Source organism: Pleurodeles waltl, chromosome 6, assembly GCF_031143425.1.
Source record: "Pleurodeles waltl isolate 20211129_DDA chromosome 6, aPleWal1.hap1.20221129, whole genome shotgun sequence".
NCBI lineage: Eukaryota > Metazoa > Chordata > Amphibia > Caudata > Salamandridae > Pleurodeles > Pleurodeles waltl.
In genome coordinates, this window is record NC_090445.1 from 382,899,797 (window position 1) to 382,917,599 (window position 17,803).

At 42.2% G+C, this 17,803-nt stretch overlaps 1 long non-coding RNA gene across 1 annotated transcript in view; it reads right to left on the reverse strand.

Moving 5' to 3' along the window:
• LOC138299772 (uncharacterized) overlaps positions 1–13,755 on the reverse strand; it is a 601,676-nt gene extending 587,921 nt beyond the window's left edge. The window contains exon 1 of the long non-coding RNA XR_011204833.1: positions 13,703–13,755. This is a non-coding gene — a long non-coding RNA (uncharacterized lncRNA). The remainder of the gene's footprint in view (positions 1–13,702) is intronic.
• Positions 13,756–17,803: the final 4,048 nt, after the last annotated feature.

The window sequence follows — 17,803 nt, forward strand, 5'->3', positions numbered from 1 at the left end:
CATGGGACCCCTTCCAGTTTGTGACTGGACCCAAAAATATTTTTTCAGGGCAGGGAGTGGTCCAAGGGACCACTCCCTGCCCTTAAAAAATACCGAAACTAAAGGTTTCGTTTTTTTTTAAAGTGCTGCTCGTTTTCCTGTAAGGAAAACGGGCTACACTTAAAAAAAAAAAAACTGTTTTTTTGGCAAGCAGTCACGAACATGGAGGTCTGCTGACGACAGCAGGCCTCCATGTTTGCGAGTGCCTCTACTCGCTATGGGGCCGCAATTTGCGACCCACCTCATGAATATTCATGAGGTGGGTCATTGCGACCCCATAGCGAGTCGCAGTCGGTGTCTGAGACACCGTACTGCATTGCAAATTGCGACTTGCAATTTGCGAGTCGGATGGACTCGCAAATTGCAAGTCGCAATTTGCAAACTTGCTACATCTGGCCCCACGTACTTTCTCTAAGGGGACTTCAACATCAATATAATAAAACACTATGGGGGTCATTACGACCCCGGCGGTCGACGTTTATATGGGGCTAAGTACTGCCAACAGGCTGGCGGTACTTACCGCCATATTATGACATTGGCGGGTTGGCTGAAGCGAACCCGCCAATGTGGGTTGGCTGAAGCGAACCCGCCAATGTAGCACTCTGACTGCCATGGCGGTAACAGCCGCCGGGCTGGAGATAACCATCTCCAGCCCGGCGACCGTCATTGTTCCGCCTGCGGGATTATGACTCCGCCTACTGCCATGGTTTGCGTGGCTTTCTTAGCGCCTCAAAAACCATGGCGGTAGGCACTATCAGTGACAGAGAATTCCTTCCCTGTCACAGTTAGGGGTCTACCCCCCCTCTCCAGTTATCCCCCCCACCTCTCCAATGCCCCCATACATTCATGCCCCCTTCACACACACACGCATACACACAACCATTCCCACACGCATCCATGCATGCATACATCCATTTACACACACATCCGCACACACTTTCATACATACACGCAGACACGCATTCACATAACACAACATACATGCACACACACCTCCATACATGCACACACGCATTCAACATGCAACACACACCCGCAAACACGCACACACAAACATTCACACACACCCACACACAACACCCTCCTCCCCACTCCCCTGTCGGAGACCAGACTTACCTGTGTGCAGGGGGTCCTCTGGTAGGAGACGGGATGGGGCGCTGCTGCCACCAGCAGCGCCTGCCAGCAGAATGCCGCCAGGTCGTATTATTGCTCATAATACGGCTGGCGGCGGTCTACTGGCGTGGCGCTGCAGGTGGCAGCAGCACCACCTTCCCGCCATCCGCCGGCATGTACACAGCTGGATTTCTGGCATTCTTGTGGCGGAAATCTGGCTGTGGTCATAATACAGCGGACGGCTGGTAGCCGTGGCGAAGGTCTTTTGGCGGTCGTCGTTTTGGCGGTAGGCGGTTTTTACCACCAATCTCAAAATGAGGGCCTAGATGCCTGGATATATTGAGATCTTCACACTCGATCTCACTGGTCTTGAACACAATTATCTTCACAATCTGTCTCTGGGGTAATTGAACATCACTATTATAACACACTAACTTTAAGGAAACTTGAGCATGATTACCTTCCCACACACAATCTCTTTTTGGACTTGAAGGTCCTTATGTTCACGCCCTACCTGTGTGTAGACTTATACATTGTCTTCGCACACAATTTCAGTGAACACTTGAACAAGATTGTTTTTACACACTATCTCTGTGGAGTCTTTAACATAACAATAACAACAAGCTATCTCTATAGGGGCTTAAACAATGTTATGATAAAACATTATCTTTGTGAGGATTCGAACAAAATGAACTTCACACCCCATCTCTGTAAAGGCTATAACAATTCTATTACCAAACACTAGTGTTGTAAGGGTGTGAACATGCCTACAATCACATACTATCACTATTTCCACTTACACATCATCAACTTCCCACACTATCTGTTAGGGGACATGAACATTATCTTTACCCACCAGCTCAGTGGTTTTGAACACAATTACCTTCATATGCTGTCTCTCAGGAAAGACACTATGACACTCTATACTGAGTTGACTTCAGTATGACTACCTACACACTCAACATCTTCTTGGATTTGAACAACCTCATGTTTACACTTTATAGGTGTGTCCTTACACACTGTTTTAGTGAGAATTTTAACAAGATTGCCTTAAACATTATCTCTGTGGAGACACAAACAGGTTTACCTCCAGACACCTCCTCTGAGAAGAATATATCATTCTTATAATCACACACATCTCTGTGGGGGCTTGACTACAACTATAATCACATACTATGTATGTGGAAAATATAACATTTCTATAATCATACATTGTTTCTGTTTTGCCTTGAGCATCATCCTCATGCACTGTCTGTGTGGAGGCTTTGCATTGTCTTTAAATGCTATTTCAGTGGGACTTGAACAGAATTATCTTCTTACACAATCTCTGTGGGGACTTGAAAATCACAATAACCACGTCTATCCCTATGGGGAATTGATCACCACCATAATCACAGAACATTGTTGTGGGGACTATTAATTTCCTATTATCACACAATCTCTGTTTAGACTTGAACACCAGCATCTTCACCCACTATCTGTGTGGCGAGTTACATATTATCTTTACATGCTATTTCAACAGAGACTTGAAAAAGATTATCATTTTACACTATCTCTGTGGGGACTTGAGCATTGCTATAATAAAACACTATCTTTATGGGACTTGAATGTGATTAACTCCCCTACAATCTCTCTGAGTGCTATAACAATCACATAATTGCACACTATCTCCGTAAGGACTTGAACACCACTATAATCACGAACTATCTGTATGAGGACTTGAACACCACTATAATCCTATGCCATCTCTCTGGGAACAAACACACTGCTATAATCACACACTATCAATGTGGAAGATTGTACATACTTATAATCACACACTATCTCTTTGTGGACTTGAACATCTTTAACTTCACACTTTCTCTGGGTGGAGAATCAAACATTTCATATGGGTCTTGAACATGATCATCGTCGCATGCTATCTTTGTGGGGACGTACACATCCCAATAACAACACACACCAGCTCTGTGGGTGCTCAATGTCATTATAATCGCACAATATCTTTGTGGGGACTTGGGCATGATTACATTCAAAAACTATTTCTGTGAAGAATTGTATATTCCTTTAGGCATACACTAACCCTGTGAGGACTTGAATATAATTATTATCTCACTCTACCTCTGTGGGTACTTTTATCATAGCTGCAGACACCATCTCTTTAGAGACTATTGTGCTACTGTAAGTATATACCATCTCTGTGGCCATCATCAAACACCACCCCTATGCAGTGATCACATGCTATCGCTGTGGGTATTATCACACAGCATCCTTATACCAACATTCTCATAGCAGGACATTCCTAGGGAGATGTGGCCCAATAGCTACTTTGACAAAACAGTAAGTTACTACTTAAATTCTGTGTCCCACTAATCCACTTTGCTTGATTCCATCTGTTAATCTTTCCATGTGTTACTTCCCTTAGCTCCTAAGATATTGAGCTCTAAACAAGGGGTTGAATACTGTTTTTCATACCTTTCTGTGTTAATATATAGTAAATACTCTGATACATTATTAGGGAAATGTCCTTAACCATGCATTGTAAACAACACAGACATGTACCAGGCAAGTGTAACCAGACTTGCCAGAACAACAACTGCCTTTTTTTAGTGCCTTAACCACGCATGTGCCAAGCTACGCATACGTGTGGTTAAGGCACAGAAAAAGGCAGAGAGCAGGAGAGGATGCAGTGAGGTAAGTGGGGCTGGGGCAGGGTTGGTTGGTAGTTTTTAGAGGTGGGTGTGGATTAAGGGGTGGGTGGCGGGGTTGGGTATTTTTCTATAGAGGCATGAGTAGGGGTTTGGGGAAGTTTGGTATTTAGGGTTTATGTTGCATGGGGGTGAGTAGTTTATTTTTTACGGGTAGGTAGGTGGTAGGGGTTGGTTTTATTTTTAGGGCTTAGGGTGTAGGTGGGTAGTTTAATATTTAGGGGCGGCGGAGGAGATCAGGGTAGTATTACTTTTAGGGCTTAGGTTGGGTGGGCGGTCGAGGTAGTTTAGCTATTAGGGGCGGGGTCGTTTTTAGGGCTCTGGTCATGAGTGTCAGGATAGCTTAGTTTTTAGAGGCAGGGAATCAGAGTAACTTTTATTTTAGGGCTTAGGGTGGGTGAGCTGTTGTTGTAGTTTCGTTCGTAGGGGTGGGGAATGTTTTAGGCCTCAGCGTGGGAACGGTGTTGGGGTAGTTTAATTTTTAGGGGCATGGGTGGTGGGTCAGTGTAGTTTTTTTAGGGCTTAGGCTAGGTGGGGGGTCTGGGTAATTTAGCTATTACGGGTGGGGGTAGTTTTGTGCCTCAGGGTGGGTGGGAGGGAGTTTCAAGACAGAACCACAATGCGTTCCCACATATGCCTTAGCTAGGCATGCTTTTACAATGAAATTGGTTGTAAAGGCATGCATGGTGAAGGTATGAATGGAAATGATGCGTTCGTGGTTCAGACTGTGTTGTTAAGGCATGCCTTGTTCTGGCATGCATGGTTACTATTAGCATAATGCATGCTTTTTTGTACCTCTAGGATTAAGCAGCAATTCCTACACAAATGCTTTATGATGTTGTTTCTGTATATTGATTATATAATACATATTTAGCCATGTTCCTTCAACTGTATTCAATCACAGATGGGAATCATGGAGTAGGTCCTCACAAGGAGGGGAGCAAATGCCCGAGTCCCCTCAAACACTGTACTGTGCATGTGATGATATAACTATATATTTGGAAATGTGAAGCAGGATCCTGAATCACAAGTATTTTTCACATTAGTATATTTTAAGAACATCCAGGAAAGGTTAATCCCCCCTAAGCAGGTAAATACACATAGTTCCCATATGGATGGTAGCAGCTGGTAACATTCTGCAGTATAAAGACCCCAGGGTAAATCGTGTATACCTCACACACTGTTTTGGTGTGACAGTGTGGGACATCCCTATAGTGACCCTGTATCTGTGGTGAATTTAAAAACACCATTATAATCACGTACCATCTCTGTGGAGACATGAATATGCCTGTGATCGCACACAATCTCTGGACTTGAATATCATTATCTTCGCAAATTCTTTTTTTTGGGAACCTGAACATTATCTTCACACACTGTCTGTGTGGGAACTTTAACATCCCCATACCACAGACTATCGTCGCAAATACAACATAAAACCCAAATGAGATTTACCAAGCCATGCAAGGCCCCTTGTTGGTATTTATTTGTATTTGTATTTGTGTGTTTTCTCCAGAAGTCTCCTTCGCCAGCCCAAGCGTCCCGTTGCCAGGGGGGACAGAACACACCTTCCGGCTTCTCTTCTGGCCATAAGAGAGGCGCGCTCCCCACGGGACGCGTTCTCTCCAGAAGTCTCCTTCGCCAGCCCAAGCGTCCCGTTGCCAGGGGGGACAGGACACACCTTCTGGCTTCTCTTCCGGCCATAAGAGAGGCGCGCTCCCCGCGGGACGCGTTCTCTCCAGAAGTCTCCTTCGCCAGCCCAAGCGTCCCGTTGCCAGGGGGGACAGGACACACCTTCCGGCTTCTCTTCCGGCCATAAAAGAGGCGCACTTCCCGCGGGACGCGTTCTCTCCAGAAGTCTCCTTCGCCAGCCCAAGCGTCCCGTTCCAGAAGTCTCCTTCGCCAGCCCAAGTGTCCCGTTGCCAGGGGGGACAGGACACACCTTCCGGCTTCTCTTCTGTCCATAAGAGAGGCGCGCTCCCTGTGGGACGCGCGCGAGACACGCCCGGGCGTGTGCCCGGGCGAAGACCGGGCCAAGACGGGCCCATCTTCACCCGTCATCGCCCGATTGAGGCCGGGACGGGACTAGTTCCTTTAAAGGAAGCTCCCAAGTAAGACCTTTCCTTTCCTTTTCTGCCTATCATTGTCATTTTAGAACTATGGGGAAAAGGAAAGCTGTTGGCCCGCCGGCACCACTGGATGATATAAAAAAACTGAAAAAGCGACCTAGGAAACTAACTAACAAGATCGTTCAAGGTGATCCGAAATCACTCGATGAGATAGATCTACGATTTGAGGAGGTGGAGGCCATACTTAATAGTGAACTAGGTACCCATGGAACCTTGCCCCAGAAGAAGCCTTCACTCCAAACTAAGAGGATCCAGGAGTTTTTCAATGAGAAGAGAAAGGACCAAACAGTTGACTCTGGGGAACCAATTGATGGTGCAGGGAAGTTGCCCATTGTTAATGCCACTATTCCCTCAACTCAGCAGGGTATTGTGGCTTATAGTAGCACCTCTAATCCTTTACATACCCAGGGGACTTCTCACGTAGAGGAAATAGAATGTATACCCCTACCAATGAGCCCTGAGATAAGGCTGGCCCCTAACATACCATGTAAAAATCGCTTTGAGCTTTTGACTGAGGAGGGTGATCTGATCGATACCCATGACCTCCACATGGCTGATACAGCTATCGAGGTTGCCATTCCCCTCCTATTATTGTTACGTGCTCTGAACCACCTGCTAGTGTAGTTAACTTGCCTCTAATTCTTCATAGAGTAGATGAAGTTAGGAAGTTAGCATTGCAGCTAACCAAACTCCTCCAGGGGAATATGGCTCAACAACCGAGATGTAAATGCCAAATGTCAGAAGCAGTTGGGGCAGGTGGAATCTTGGCAGCCGAACTAGTTTCATCTAATACTAATGTATGCGAGGGGGCCAACCAACCATTCCCAAAGTACTGGCTTTTATATGGGTGCCGCAGAGGCTAATTTAATTCCTCATATAGCCCATTCTAAAAGTAAATACACAGTGTGCAATAGTATCTCTCTTGGTGGAGCTACGGCAGTGGATGGTGTTGACACTGTCGGCAGTCCCCTTGCCCCACCAAATCGTCACCTTACTATGAGGCATAATTTTACTACCAATATTTCAAACAAAGGGGACAGCCCTCCTCCTATTACGAATAGGTTGCTTGTCAACCCTCTGATTAAGGATCCAACCTGCATTATTTCTTCCCAAGGAGCTAATAGTGCTTTAGGCATGTCTTCAACGAGTATAGGTCCTAGGTACGGAGACAATACTCTTTTCTTAACTAATGTTCCGAAGTTGTCATCCAGGTCTGTTGAGGACCTAGAGTCCAGGCTTAATACGGTTATTCACTGGTTATGTCATCAACAGGAATGCCTTTCAGTTATACACTCGGACATTCTAAAAACTGAGAGATGGAGTCCCTCTGGGTCAAACTTCGATGTTATTTCGATTGTGTTTTTGGACAAATCTTTGGCAGGCCAACTCATTGACTTTGTTGCACGCATGTGCCAGTACAAGGGGCAAAAAGGAGGAGGTATTATGCTAGTCTCTAAACTAGCCGATTTAAAGCAGGTCCCTGTGTCTGGTTACATTGCCCATGTTAATAGGAGAGGCTCTAGGGAGGAAGGCGAATTTATGCACCATGGTTCTGTATGACTGTCTTCTGGCCAGAAAGTTCTTAACAGGGACAATTTAGAGGAAGCTATAACAGATAGTTTTGATAAGACCACCGCCAATGAGTTGAACCACAAGGATGCTCCACCCCCAACCTATGATATTGAAATGGACACTAATGGTTTATCCATCATGACTTGGAATCTTGCTGGCCTTGCTAGGAAACTGGACGACATGGATTGGGTTACTTACATAAAGTCCCAAGATGTGTGTCTTTTCCAAGAAACCTGGGTTGAGGGTTGAACTAGTATAAATGGGTTTCTTTCCTTTAATATCCCTGCACAGCCATCAGAGAAAGCAACAGGTCGTGCAAAAGGGGGACTTTTAATCCTCTTAAATTTAAAACTTCAATGTGATTATAAGGTCTTAAAATTTGACTGTACCGACTTGATGGGTTTACAAATTTCTTTCCAACAGAATTTTAACATAACTCTTATTAATGTATACGCCCGATCTGTTTCATGTGGATCAGAATCACATATTTTAACCTTACTTTCTGACCTTTTAGATACTATCCAAACTAACTCCTTTTTAATTATTGCTGGGGATGTAAATTGTACTTTCGAACCCTCTGCGTTTTTTAGTGATTAAACTGTGGAGGAGGACGAATTATGGGGGATTGCACAATTGAATGGTGATAGCCCTTGTCCACGCTTTCGTGTTGCTGCCCAGCTAGCCACATTATGTTTAAAGTTTGGCCTTAGGACTTGTAATCGCCGTAATCCTTCTGATCTAAACCTTGCACCTACATTTCAACGAGGTTCTCTGACTAGTGTTACTGATTATTTTCTAGTGGATGTGCGACTTTGGCCGTTGTTGCTAGATATGAGGGTAGATTCCAGGTGTGAGAGCGATCCTTTTCCCCTGTTGCTCACCCTCTCTGGGAATATATTTGGCAGAACCTCGAACATGCAACTTACAACGGTCCCTCCCCCATCTTGAACAATGCTTATACAAAGGTAGGGTGGCCCAAAGTAATGTCGAACCCCTACTTGTTACGGGAGATTTACCAAATGTTTTTAGATAACTTGTCAGCCTATGAAGATCTTGATACTGAGGCCATCCCACTTCTTGGTATCCATGAAGATATGATGGTCAAACTTCAAAGTATTTTTTACAAAAAGGCGGCTACGGCAAGCCTGCGATGCGGGGTTCCGACTAACAGTAGATGGTTTAATGATTTGTGTATGAGGGCCAAGTCCGGCCTAAAAAAGGCTATTAAGGTCGGGACCCCGGGGGCGATCAAACAAGCAAGATGCATGTATAAAAAGAAAATTTTACAATCGAAGAAATCTTGGGAAGATTGAATTTGGCAGGAGTTGTTGGATGCTACAAAAACAAATAATAACACGCTTTTCTGGGAATTGTTGACTAAACATGAGAGAGGGGGTAGGTCTAATCTAAGGAACCATGTTCAACCTGAAAGTTGGGTGGAGCAATTCTCTCTTCTTTATGAGGGAACTACCTCCTCTGGGGTTTTTGATTGTGATAACGTGGGATTAGACCCCCTTACTTTACTAAATGCTAACCCTGCCATTTCTTTACCCGATGGGAGTCACATTTGTTTCTCCTTAGAAGAAACTGCCGATGCTATCAATTCCTTGAAATCTGGTAAAGCCCCGGGACCTGATAAATTCCCAGGCGATCTTTATAGATCTGAGCCATCTATATGAACCTGGTATATCAACCTATTGTCAAATAAAATCACAAAAGGAGGACAGATTCCTGAGACGTGGAAGGGTGCAGAAATTATCCCCATCTACAAAAAGGGTAATACAAATCTCCCAACCAACTATAGACCGGTTAGTTTAATTGACAATCTGCAAAAAATCTTTGCCAAACAGCTGCTAGTTAGACTATCGAGCTGGGTTATGGAACAGCAGATTCTTTCACCGCTTCAGGCGGGGTTTCGGCCTAGAATTAGTACGGTTGACCAGGCCTTTAGGTTGGCTGTGCTACATTGGAAATATGTAGTTCTGGCAAAGCAAACTTTATACGTTGCCTTTGTTGATTTGCATTCTGCTTTTGATTTGGTCCCAAGACAAAAGCTTTGAAAAGTGCTATACAAAATAGGGATACCAGCCAATATAATTCAACTATTGAAACGCATGCACGAAGGCACATATGCGCAAGTAAGGTGGGGCAACCAAGGTGAACTGACTAATAAATTTCCAATTAAAAGAGGTGCCCGTAAGGGTTGTGTGCTTGCACCACTCCTGTTCTCTCTATTTATTAATGAGGTGGTGCAAGAACTATGGGCATGTCAGAATGATGCTCCTACTTTAGTCAATGAGAAAATTCCTATTCTTCTTTTTGCGGATGATTCCCTATTGATTTCGAAAACCCCTATGGGTTTACAAATTTTTGTGGACAGATTTAATTTATTCTGTTGGAATTCTGGTCTAGAGTTGAACTTGAAGAAAACTAAATTGATGGTGCTTCGCTCCGGCCCTCGGAAGAAACGTACTATTAGGTTGGATGGTGATATTCTGGACCAGGTTAGCTCGATTGATTATCTGGGTGTGAAGCTCACAGATTCACTTCTCTGGGAGGAACAGGTTAGCAAGAGTGCTGGGCTTTTGCAACATCGGGCAGCATCCATATTGAGCCTCTATAGGAGTACGATTGGCAAAGCTGTAGTCCCCAGCAGCAAAGATTTATGTGGCTAAGGGGCAGGGTGCTGCTGCCTATGGCGCAGAGATTTGGGGCATGTCAGATAGTAGCAGAATAACCAAAATTGAGAATAGCTTTGCACGGGCTTTATGTGCATGCCCCATTAGCACCCATTAATTCCCCTATTTCTAGGCCTAGGGTTAAAACGAATGGCTGACCTAATTATTCTACGACCTCTGTTGTATTGTGTGAGGCTATGGATAGTCCCCGAATTGGTCGTATACAAGTTTTCCCTTTTAAAATTGTTAAAATGTCCTAACTCTATCTCCATCCCTTGGATCAAACACGTATTCAGCTGGTTTTGTACATTGGGATTGAGAGATTTTTGGGAGAATCCCCATCAACTTGCGAAGTCCCATGTAAATGCATTGAAGGGAGCTTACTGCTCCTATATACGCAGCAACTACATTTCCCACAAATCTAAAGGTCGTTTAACTAATTTGTTTATTGATTTTAAATGGTACCCCGAGTTCGAATTATACTTAGATATAATACCTGACCTATTAGGTAAAGGCCTGTATGCCAGATTCCGCTTTGGAACATTACCATTGGTGGCCTTGACGAGCAGATGGGGATCCAATTCAATTTCTGATATTTGTCCTGGCTGTAGCAATTCCTCTGAAACAGTAGAACATTTTATGTTTTTTTTGTCCTGCTTACTCAACCCCAAGGTCTAAATGGATCAGCAAAATTTGTCGGGAATTGAAGTTAAGAAAATGTGCTTTAGCTTTGAGGATTTTAAAAAGCCACAATTCAAATGTGTTAATTTATGCTGTAAGCAAGTTTTTAGTAGCGGCATGGCGTATATGTAACTTTTATCTACAATGATCTTAATTGTTTTTAAGTTGGGCAAGCAGGGATTTTATTCTCTTTTAAATTCGGTTATGATAGATTTGTACTGTTTTATCTATGATGATTATTTATTTTGTACTGTATTGCTTTGATGGTCTGTTGGCCGAATAAAGCTTATGTGAAACCAAACAAAGGAATCTCTGGAGCTGTGTCTTCTTCTTATTATAGTTACTGATTGATGGAATTCCAAAATTGCCACATTGGGAACAACTCAAAGTACCTCATGACAGATGAGATTGTTAGAAACACAGAACAAATATAACCTTAATTTATGTGGTGAAGAATTGATAGTTAAGTAGGAAGCTTTTAACTCACTAAACCATCAAGCTGGCTCAGTGGGAACATGGCTGCCACTTATATTAGTATTTCTTTATTGTAATATATCCTGTTGACATTTGCTTGTGAAGGGAACGTCACACAAGTGGATCATGGGAGGAGAGTGGAGTCTGTAAGGAGTTGCTTTAACAGTCACTCAAAGAGTTTCTTCATTGTTAGGCAACTTAGCTTCAAGAAAGTGTTTTTGGCACCTGTCACGAAAGCCAAAGACAGCTCACTGGACCCCGAAAGGTGCACACAACAGTCCAGACCAGGATACTATGTCTAAATACTGCTTGTGTGACTCCTGCTGGGCACTGTAGAAATACAGGCTATAAATGTGGCATCTACTGAGCTGGTTGATGGGTACATATAGATTTTTTTTTCTGCTCTTTACCCATCCACATGCTAAATAGTATAGATTATTTACTAGGTGGCTGGTAGCCTTGCAAATAGCAGAGAATCTTCACTACTTACCTACCCCCTTGGAACATAATAGAGATTTTGCACTGTATAGCCAGTCACCATGCAAATGACAGGCAAATATCACTACCTGACAGCCAGCTAAGCACCACATGTTACGTACTGTTGGTCGACAGCCACGCAAATAGCAAACAAAGTGTACTATTTATCTGAACTGTGATTAAATAGTAGATTTTGCATTTAGTTTGGCTAGTGGATGAGCAAATAATGAAAAAACTTCACTACTATCAGCTTGCTAAATAGCAGGCAATATGCACAAGTTGGCTCACGGCTGTGCAAATAGAAGACAAACTTCACTATTTACCAGGCAGATGTCACATGTTTCACAAATGTGCCAGATTCATTAAAGTTTATCAGAGCAGATGGCTAATAATAAGCTAATGATAAGCATGGTTAGATCCTGTCCAGGACTAGGTGAAGTATTCATTCTCCTACAGCTATGTACCCCCTCTTACAAAGTCATGGGACTATACTAAGGCAAGATATAAGATTACTAAAAGGCTCTATATTATTAGAAGATCTATCTTGCTGTTTTGACTTTTCCTGCAAAAAATCACTGAAATACAATTAAACAAATCAGACTAAACCAAATGAAAACACAGAAGCAAAGGCCAAAACTGGAAATGTATTTCAGCAACATGGTTCAATCCGATATTTAGGGTGATCACTTAAAAATAGAAACACATGGCTCGTTATACAAATTACCAACATAGTGCAATTGAGAGGCATCATTCTAATCTCAAAACAGAAATGAGGAAAATTACAAATCTTTCTTTAAATGCTTAGAATCAATGTACCTATCCATGTGCCAGTCATGTTTTTTTTTTACAATGGGATTCCTAGCAATGTCCAATATGTAAATATCAAATACAGATACATTAAACTGGGGTTGGTAATGACATCATCATTCACATTTACTTCCTTTGAAAAGCAGTATTAGGGACGTGTGTGGGATCTGGAGAGAAATGCATGCTGCGCATCATTTGAGAGTTAGAATGTAAGAGGATTCTAGATTCCTCAGGGAGGAAGCATTTGGAGATATGAGTGCTGGTGTGGCTGTCTATGTGGATGGGATATTCTTTATTTTAATAAAGAAACCACTGGAATTAACAATCCTCAGGATCACCTTTATTACACTGGTGACGAGGGTCTGAACCTTTTGGAATATCTCAACATATTAGAATTACCTTCATTGGGCAACTGGTCTGCTTTTACTTCCTCAAATCGACTTTCATGAAAAAGACTGATTCCTCTGGGGAGCCTGTCATATATTTTATTAATACTACAGAAAGAGGAACGCTTCCAAAAAATCTGTTTTCCCTGGTGAGTCTGTTGGATATTTTAACTATTCTGCAGGAGGAGGAACTCTTCATTTATTGTGTTACCTTAAGCGCTGTGTGACTCTTTCCCTGTCATCCATAATTGATGATTTGAAGAAACGCTTTGTATAGTTTACAGCGTTTACTGGGGATTTCCTAATGCGCTCCCATTTCTTTTTTTGTTAAAATAAGCGAGCTCGCATTTTTTAAACTGCCTGCGCGTAAACAATTCTGCTGCATGCATAACCCTGCCGCATGCATAACTTTGTCGGTTCTTACCATAAGGAATACTTGAGCCAGTGTCATGTGAACAACCCTGCCGCACGCATAATCCTGCCCGCGTGCATGACACTGCCGGCTCCTCCGAGAAGGAAACTGTTGTGTTATGCCGCGTGCATTCTAACTAGCGCATATTCACACTTGCGCGTATCCTTTCACACGCGTATTCAATAACCTTCTGACGTGTGAAGGATTATACATTAAAGTAAACTCTACCTACCTTGCCAGGAGTTGGTTTGCCTATCGGTCTGGTTCTCAAAGCTCTGTATAGAGACACACGAAGGAAAAAAAAATAGAAATAAACAGAACAAGAAGAACTTCCTGTAAAAAACACCCTTTGGAGTCTTACATCATATAAAGATGTTAAAAGACATAATAAAGAAGTGATCTACATTAATATTGTTCAAGAATAAGAAAATAAACCTTTTATGAGAGGTTTTTGACAAAGTTTCAGCAACGTAGAACATACCACCTCCTCCTTTATTTTTAACAATCCCGGGTGAAGCACCTATAATCTGGTCTAAATGGAAAAAATCTTTTTTACATTACACCAGAGTGTGCGGCACAAACTTACCCAATGAAAGGAAAACTTCTCTCCTCATGCATTGTTTAGGAAGTGAGAGACAAGAAGTTTTTGAAACTCTACCAGAACCAAATTATAATGGGACTGACTTGAATGAATTTGAACTCTGTTTGAAAAAGCTGGACTTGCACTATTTAACAAAGATCAGCACAATCCTGGAACGTTATCACTTTGGCATGAGGGAACAGAAGCCAGGTGAAGCCATAGAGGATTAAGTTACGGCATTAAGGAAGCTGGCTGCTACATGCAAGTTCGGAATGACACTTGAGGAACGTGTAAGGGATCAGTTTATGTTGAACTGCTCCAGTGACAAGACGGGAACTTTGGAGCAAAGATGATCCTCCTCTACAGGAAGTTGTGACGATAGCTAAGAGTGTGGAACACACCTTAGCTTGTGTGTAAGAAATGGAGAGGAACAGGTGTCCGGCAGACAATAAAATAATTCAGAAGAATGAGCAACAAGGTGATTACAAAGACAGTGAAGGAGGAAAAGATAATAGCAAACTTAATCAAATTCAGAGGTCTAATTCAAAGACACCAAGTTTTACCGGTGTTGAAACCTAGGACGTTATGCTTCTTATAAAAAGTGTCCAGCTGCCAATGAAATATGTAAGTTGTGCAACAAACACGGACATTTTGCGAAGTGTTGTAGGTCAGACAAAGACTCTCCTTCAGTGAAACTTGTGGAAGATTGCATATTGACGGTCGATACACAAGAAAAGAAAAAGAAACACCCGAAAGACATTGTAACCATTGGTGGGATTGATAGTAAAGTTTTGTTCGATTCGTGAGCATGGTTTACTTTATTGTCCAATGATGCATTCGATAAGTATTTAGGTCAAAGTGTGAAACTGAAAGATTCTGATGTGATTCCAGGGGTTATGGGGGACAAACCATAGACCAGAGGGGCTATTTTGAATCGGAAATTACCTTCAAATCTAACACCATAGCTGGGAAAATCTATGTACCGGTGAAAGGTGACAGTGTTTTAAGCTGGCCACATCAGAAGGAACTGAATGTCATTTTAGATCCCAATAGCCTCACACCAGTTATGCTTAAGAAGGATTTTGGGCAAAAGTTGAGGGACGTATGTGAGATTTCTGTGAACGGAAAAAAAAAAAGTTGATTTTGTGCCAGATTTTGTCCATGAGTTCAAGGATGTATTTAGTGACAGTTTGGGATGCTTAGCAAAATATGTGCATTGTATCAAAATTAAAGAAGGGACAGTACGTGTAGTTTCCAAAGTGCGACCCATTCCTATATTGATGAAAGATGATGTAGAAAAGGAGATACAGAGGTTGTGCAGTGAAGGTATAATTGAACTGGTAGAGGCATCTGAATGGGTGTCTCCGGTAGTCGTCGCACGTAAATCCTCCAGTGAGATAAAATTATGTGTGGATTTAAGAAATCTCAACAAAACAGTCATTAGTGATCAGTTTCCCTTACCAAATATAACGGAGATGGTATCTTTATTACATAGTGCAAAGTACTTTAGTACATTAGACTTAGATTCAGCATATCATCAGGTTGTGTTGCATGCTGATTCAAGGGACTACACTACCTTTTTCACACCATTTGGTACCTTTAGATTTGTAAGGATACCTTTTGGGCTAGTGTCAGCTGCCTCAATGTTTCAGCATTTAATGCACAATTTATTTGGCTCTGAACCAGGAGTAAAGTATTTCCAGGACGATATTTTGGTTTATGCCCAGACAGAGAAGGAACATGTAGAAAGAGTAAAGAAAGTTTTGAGCATCTTAAGGGACCACGGTCTCACACTTAAGTTAAAGAAGTGTTCCTTTGGAAAAGAGGAAATTGAATATCTGGGTCATAAAATCACCTCAACAGGGTTGTATCCAAAACAAGAGTTGGTTAAGAATATTTTGAACCTGCATTCCCCAGAAAAAAAATAAGAATTATTGCCATTTTTAGGGATGGCAGAATTTCATGCCAACTTCCTGCCCAACTTAGCTTCTAAAATGGAGAATATGCATAAATTGCTGAGGATAGGGGTTGAGTTTTCGTGGGATGATGTGTGCGAAAGAGAATTTGGAAGTATTAAAGAAGAGTTATCCAAGGTGGGAAGTTTGAAATCATTTGATCCAAAAAGATTGTGTGTAATCATGACAGATGCCAGCACAAAAGGCTTCGGAGCTGTTCTGTTACAAAGGGGGAATGATCAGGAGTTGAAACCGGTGGTGTACAATTCACGGGCATTAAGGGGAGCAGAAGTAAACTACTCAGATCAATTATCGAGAGAGAGGCCTTAGCAGTATCTTGGGCTATCAATAAATTTAGGAACTTTGTGTAGGGAAGGAAGTTCCATGTTTACACTGACCACAAACCTCTAGTGGAAGTCTTCATGAAAAAGAGTCTTGACCAAATCTCAAGTAGGGTCAGTAGGTGGGTTGTTAATCTTCAAGATTTTTACTTCAAAATGTTTTATGTACCAGGAGCATGTAACAAAACGGCAGATTGCTTTTCTAGACTCGCTTCTGAATCTGAGGAAAATTTGAACATTTATCAGGAAGACAAATTTAGTGTGTGTAGTGTCACGGAAGGGATAATTGAACAGGATGAGTGGGTGAAGGTAGTTGCTGGTGATCCTGTGTTACAACGTGTATGTAATTTCCTCAAAAACTCTTGGGATGCTGAGTTGAAGAATTCTGAAACATTTAGAAGATCCTGGAAAGTAAGAGATTAATTATCTGTGTCTGATGAGTTATTGTTTTGGGGAGCAAGATTGGTAGTTCCAAGTGTTTTGACTGACAAAATTATTCAGTTGGGACATACGGGACACCAAGGTATGAGCAAAACTAAATCTAGAATTCGACTCAACTATTGGTGGCCAGGAATGGATTTGAGTATCAAGAAGTAATTAGAGAATGCCCTGATTGCTGTAACAGTGATAAGATTTATAAAACGAGAGTACCTTCAATGTGTGTCAGGAGTTTACCAAGCAGACCGTGGAATGTATTTGCAATGGATATTGCGGGACCAGTTCAAGGAAGAGCGGGAAGCAATTACATTTTGGTCTTGGTAGATCAGTTCTCCAGGTGGGTTGAGATGGGTGTGGTCAGCAGCGTGGAATCTACGAGGATAATTGGTTTGCTTGAAGACATTTTTTCTCGAGAGGGATTCCCTAACTCTATCTTGACAGATAATGGTCCGCAATTTGTCTCCAAGGAAATGGAGGAATATTTCAGGAGATTGGGGATCAAGCATAAGTTATATTCCTTGTACCATCCTGAAGGGAATGGAACTGTAGAAAGGTTTAACAAGTGTGTGAAGGAGTGTGTACAACTAGAGATAGCTGCGGGAAGAAATTGGAAAGAAGGTTTAAAAAACATTCTAGTGGCAAACCGATTTACTCCACATTCCACCACTGGAGCAGTCCCTTTTGAGATGTTCAGGGGTAGAAAGGGTAATACCATGTTAGCTCCAGGATGGGTGTTTGGGGACAAAAACAAAGCAGTTTCCTGGTCTCATGAGGAGTATGACAGAAGCAGTGAAAAAGTTTGCATGGAAAAAAGGAAAGAGTATTTTGATTAAAAAAGAGAGCACAAGTACTGTCAGAGTAAAGGTAGGAGATGAGGTTTTGATTAAGAAACCAACACTAAGTAAAAGTGGGAGTAAATGTTGGGGTCCTTTGTGGTACAAAGCTGTTTAAAAATGCAGTCAAAGTTAACGATGGAAGAATATGGAATCTCAATCGTGTCGTGATTTCCAGGAAGAAAG